Below are 6,000 nucleotides of genomic sequence, written 5' to 3'. Positions count from 1 at the left end.
TTGCCAAATACATAGCAACAGGATCATTAATATTTCAGTAGTGGAAACTGTTGACTTGCCAATTATTAATGGTCTTTGTGTTTTTCAGAACAGTGACATTACCTTGCTCTTTAACTGATCAATAGGTGGCTTATAACAAAAGCATAACATTTCCTTTAGCTACTTCTCATAAAGTGCTTGTGACCATACAGGATACTACCTATGACAGTAACTAAGTGTTTAACATATGTTAATAAATGTTCCTAACGCTAATAAACAGCAGTTTGATATCAATCATGGACAAATGTCCATTGTTACCAGCCTGCCTGTATTGCTCACTATGGGAGTATGACTACTGGACTGTCCTTTTCTAGTTTACGTACCAATTGAAGCCTTTATTGTACTTCTTTGCACACCTATCCAAGTCCAGTTCCAGCTGGACCTTGACCTTCCTGACCCCATGCCTACACAGCCTAGCAGCATCCCTATACTCCTCCCAGGTCACCTGCACCTGCTTTTGCTGTCTGTGCATTTTCTTCTGGCTCTACAGTTTGACCAGCAGGCTCCAGTTCAGACATGCCAGTCTCTTGCCTTTCTTTCCTGACTTCCCGGGGATAGAGAGCTCTTGTGCCCTAAGGAAAGCTTCTTTAGTGATCTGCAGTTTTGTTGACTAACTCCCGGAATGACTGAAAGTTGGATTTCTGAAAATTTAGTATTCACATCCTAATTTTACTCTTTGAGAGTCTGTGATCACATCTCATGTATCTGGAGGAAGAAGGCTTTACCAAGAGGCTCTACTGTACTTGTCATCTTCTTGGGTAATAACTCCTAATTCCTTTGAAGTATTTAACTTGACTTTCATAGAATCTTAGAATGGCATAGGTTGGAAAGGACCTTAAAGATCATGTAATTCCAACCTTCTGCTGTGGGTATGGTTTCTCCCCACCAGATGAGGGTGACCAGGGCCCCATACAATGTGGAGTTGAACACCTCCAGGGATGGGGCAGCCACAGCTCCTCTGGGAAGCCTCTGCCGATGCCTCACCGCCTTCTGAGTAAAAAAAAAAATGTCTTCCTAGCATCAAAACTAAATCACCCCGCTTTTAGTTTAAAGCCATTCCTTCTTGTTCTATCACTTTTAGACCATGTAATAGTGGTCCCCCTCCTCCTTATAAGTTCTCTTCTATTACTGGAAGGCTAAGTACTGGAGTTTCCCTGTTACTTTCTCACATTATCTCAGTGTTCTCTGGCTCACTGACATAGAACTTCAAATTTGCTGCAGTGTTGTCAGCAGATCTCAGGGCATAATCCCGCGCTAGCACCCTGTCCCTCTAGCCTAGCTAAGCCACTGCACACCTTATCATGGTTAGGTGCACTACGTCCTTCCCACTTCAAACCTAGTTTACAGCCCTGACAATGAGCTGTTTCAGTCTTTCTCCAAGCCCTGATAGTTTTTCCCCAAATAAATGAAAGCACTGGAACAGAATTCAATTTCCTAGTATTGTATAGAGAAGCAACACTTTCCTGGACTTTGAGATTCTGATCCAACAATTACCTTTGCAAGGAACTACATCCATCAGTTATATCCATTAGATTACACATGCCTTTGCAATGTGGCTGGTTTATATTCACTATAATTCAGTCAACGAACTCAGCCCATATAGAGCTCATACTGTTCATCCTTTTATTAACCTTGGAAATCTAAGAATACTCTTTATCATTCAATAACTTCAGGGTATTTCACCTACCTTTATGCCCACATCAGAGCTCAGGCTTGTGCACTGACAGATTATGTGAAAAAGTGTGCAGAATTAAGTGCTTCCAAAATTATCTTTTACAAGTGTCAAAAACAGCTTTTTGACTTCTAGAAAAATATAATTACTTCAATTAAGATGTAGATACAAAAATCACGGGGGTAATAACCATAGAAGTCTGGAAATCATATTCTTTTTCATGCTTAATTTGTTATTCTTTGTATAAACAAGGAAACATTACATTTTCTCTCTTTTATCATTTGTATTACAGTACAGTCATTTCAACAAAACGTAGAATAGCAGTATGTATAGACAAAAAATTATAAAAATCATTTCTGTTAGTATTGTACAAAAATAAGGATAATGTAATCTGAATTTTGTAATTTTGTTTTAAATTTATAAGCACAGTAGACAAATGTGGCAGCATAGGCATTCAGCCCACTTAAATACAATCCTGGGCTGTTAATATGCAAACTGTATCAGCATTTTAAGAAAGGGGATATCTGTGATGTACTAAAGCACAGAAAGCAAATATCTGTAATGCCTAGCAGAAATCTATCCTTCGAACCAGTGATTAAGCACACTAAATAATAATGTCATGTCTGTCTTTGGTTCTTATGCCCTGCTTTTTTTTGGTACTGATCCTAAGCTGCTGTTGTTCTCACAAGTCATTGCCACAGAGTAGGCAAATATTTCCAGATAAATAACTTTATACTGTTAGTGGTCAAATTTAATATTACATTTCCCTTTCATTCTTTCAGTTAACTCTTGTTTCAGTAAGTTTCAGAATGTGATAGAAACATCACAGGAGATTTTGGAATATGGAAAAATGTGGATTTCAGCCCAAGTTTGTATCTACTGGTCCAGCTGTGCTAATTAATAATGCTGAATTGTTTATTCAAGCATCTCTACTTTTTAAGAATACAAAGAATGAGAGGCACTTCAACCACTTTTCACTGACGCGTGCCATGTTTCTTAAAAGCATGACTTGCCATCTACCATGGAGCTATCAAAGTCTTCCAGATGTAATTCTCACAGGATTTTCTCTGATAACACAGTTCCCATGACTACCCTTATGGAAAATACAAAGTTATTCAATGTAAATCAGACTTAGAACAGGTTATATGCTCACTCTGGTAATCCTGTTATGCTCAAATGGAATTCTTATGTAATTCATTTCTGCATTAATTGTGCAAGCATGAATGAAACGCAGCTTTTGAAAGTACTAAAGCAAAATGCTTCTGACTTTATATATATAGCTTGCTCCAAAACTAGTGCCTTCTATTTATTTCCATGGAATCTACAACAGACAAAATGAGCACAATAACACTATTTGATAGAGCATAGTCTCAGCTACAAAACACTATTTTTCAACCTAGTCACCATCATTAGCTGATCTGTGCAGATGCTCATCATTTTGTGGTGTGACAGATGTGCATGGCAATCTGGAACATGGTTTGTCTTTGGTGAGTGTACCACCCCTTGCCTCATTTTCCTCACATTCAGTGTTTGGTCTCCATAAATATTGAGCATCAATGGATGTCAGTGGGTGCAATTTTTTTCCACATGGAAGAATTCAATTCCACACCTTTGCTTCATACATACTTCCATGTCAGACACCACTTGGTCAGACTTCCTCTCTACTGATATCTGTCATGTAGCAACAAAATGTGATGGAATATTGGTGGGAAGGTTCAAACTCAACTGGCATATCACCAACATCCACCTCTGATGTCAGGGCCAACATAATAAACATAATAAAATAGGAAGCGTTACTTTTGGAGCAACTCTTGCTTTCCTCAGAAAGCTACAGCACTGTAGTATTATGATCACTGCTTCAGTGTTATAATTTCCCTTTTATTTCTACATTTTTTTTCCCCAAAATCTTAACAAAATAACTCTTGCACTAACAAGTCATCCAAGAAGATAATTTGTTTTGAAGCTAATTTATAAAGGAAGAATAACATTGTTAGGTTGTTATTTCTCCATAGTGTTGGAGTTAATTTGTTATTAGTACAATGCAGTGACATATCCTGTTTAACTGCAGTATAAATGAAAGAATTTAAAGAAATAAAGCATCACTAAGTGCCATCTTTATTCAAAGACGTTAATTTGCTGTGGTAATTGTTACATTATATAGGCAATCACTCATTGAATGAAATGTTTTGGCTTTAGAACAATGTGATTTACAAATGTGCTTATAATACAATATTTAAATGGGCAAAGAAAAATTAAGCCAATAGGAAGCTAATTAAATTGAGACTATTAGAAGGTTTCAAAATGTGCTCAGTAAGTATCTGAAATAGAACATGAGAAGATTGTATTAAGGGGCTTTCTTGCCCTTTTGCAGTATCATCAGATATCACATTGTTAGCTGATAGGGCAACAGAGACACTCTACTTTATGACTTCATACGACAGCAGATCAGTTGTCTGAAGAAGTGGAAATTCATATGTGAGAATGATATTGTAATTTGTTTTGCAGTGTCACGTAAATTCGTTATCATTCTGTTCAGCCTTAGCTTGAATAGAGAGAATCTTACAAAGATTTTTGTTTACTCAGAGATTACTGGTAAAATTTTGGAGAAATTAGAAATATATACTAGCAGATGCTGATCCCCAAATTTTGCTCAAAAACCTCTGAAATAGTACAAAACAAACAACACCACAATTTGTTCCCTTTCTTTGCCTGCAGTTTAGCTTTTGAATATTGAGAAACAGCACCAAAGTGATTATTTATGACCTGCAAAATTAGTAAACACAGAACAACTCTTTGACAGTGACAACAGAATGCAGTGTTTGTTTTGCATCAGCTCATTTTTTACTTTTCCTTTTTTTTCTTTCACCCCCCCCCCAAAAAAAAAACAACCAAACAAAAATGCACATACAAAAAAAACAATTAACTTTCAAGCTCTTTCACAAGAGACGAATCCCCAGTGATAACTCAGTGCTTTTCACTTTGTATGATTAAGTTGTGAAGAATGACTGTGATGGCTCCAGATGTAGTTTCTCCCATTTGTTTAGGCAGTCTGAAAAAAACACCTGACATTGCTTATGAAGAGTAAAAATGGCAAGGTGGGTGAATGTTCTGTATTCTTTCATTCTAATGAATTTAGATGGGAATCACTGAGACTATGATCTTACAGCAATCTGAAATTAGTAAACAGTTTTTTTTTTTTTTAAGTCGGATTTATTATCTTAATGTGTGTATAAAAACAAAACAAAATAAAACCAAAACATTGTATTACCATTTTGCTAAATGCCACTAAATCTACTTACTGACTGTAGAGAAAACTCCAAAAGAAAAAACAAAAAAACAAAAACACATATCGCTAAGGTTCATACTGGAGCTGAAAAATATTTCCTTTTGTTTTTTTCCAACTGTAACAAAAAAGAAAAAAGAAAAAAAAGGAAAAAAAAAAAGGCTAAGGTTAAATAGCATGGAATCAGCAGCAACATCTTATATATAAAGAATACATAAATAAATAAGCTACTGGTCCGTCTTTACATAACACACAGGATCAGTAAAAGGCCCTAGCAAAGGAATTTTTTCCCTTTGAAGTCCACATTTAATGTATTCACTTTTAGCAACTTGTGTATCCCTACTGTATTTAACTATTTGATCTTGAGGAAAAAAATTCTATTCATCAAGCAGATATTAGTCATGCCACAGAGAGTACTTGACTAGAAGTTGCTTGGATACTACACTGAGAAGTGCAGTATTCTAAACTGCATAAACTAACATGAATGTTGGTCTGCATAAACTGTCATCAAGAGTTTGGTTTACTCTAGAATATTCCTGGCGTAGTGACAGAGATGAAACAATATTTATCAAAACTATTTAGCTAGTACATGGTTTTCTGATTAACTACTTGCTAGTTTTTGTTATATACAATTCAGTAGGATAGTTCCAAACATATATTAAGACTCTATATCAAAATCCTTTTGTTTTTTATCAGGTTAGAAATGAGCAAGTTGCATATTTGGAAAGAAAAGTAAATTAGCCAAGACAGGTTAACTTAATTCTGCTCATTTCTATTCTAACTCATCCACAACAGTAGTGTTCCCCAGTACACAGTACTGAAAATGTAGAAAATACATGCATCTCTTACTGCCAAGCATGTTTCTGTGGTAGGGTAGTCTTGGTTTGTCTCCAGTTGTTGTCCGAGCGGCACTCTCACCTCTCTACTCCTCACCATAACAGGTGGAGAAAAATAGGATGGAAAAAAATTGTGTGTTAAGGACAGGAATACCATTCACCAATTATCA

The 6,000-nt window shown here is 36.0% G+C and overlaps 1 long non-coding RNA gene across 3 annotated transcripts in view; it reads right to left on the bottom strand.

The window, feature by feature from the left end:
* Positions 1–736: 736 nt before the first annotated feature.
* The window catches only part of LOC121108184, a 138,361-nt gene continuing 133,097 nt past the window's right edge, over positions 737–6,000 (bottom strand). For all 3 annotated transcript variants that reach the window (XR_005842497.1, XR_005842503.1, XR_005842506.1), the window contains 2 exons: positions 5,844–5,916; positions 737–5,112 (listed from right to left, as the gene is read on the bottom strand). This is a non-coding gene — a long non-coding RNA (uncharacterized LOC121108184). The remainder of the gene's footprint in view (positions 5,113–5,843; positions 5,917–6,000) is intronic.

This window comes from Gallus gallus, chromosome 1 (genome assembly GCF_016699485.2).
Source record: "Gallus gallus isolate bGalGal1 chromosome 1, bGalGal1.mat.broiler.GRCg7b, whole genome shotgun sequence".
Classification (NCBI taxonomy): Eukaryota; Metazoa; Chordata; class Aves; order Galliformes; family Phasianidae; genus Gallus; species Gallus gallus.
This window is presented reverse-complemented; position numbering and strand designations above follow the sequence as displayed.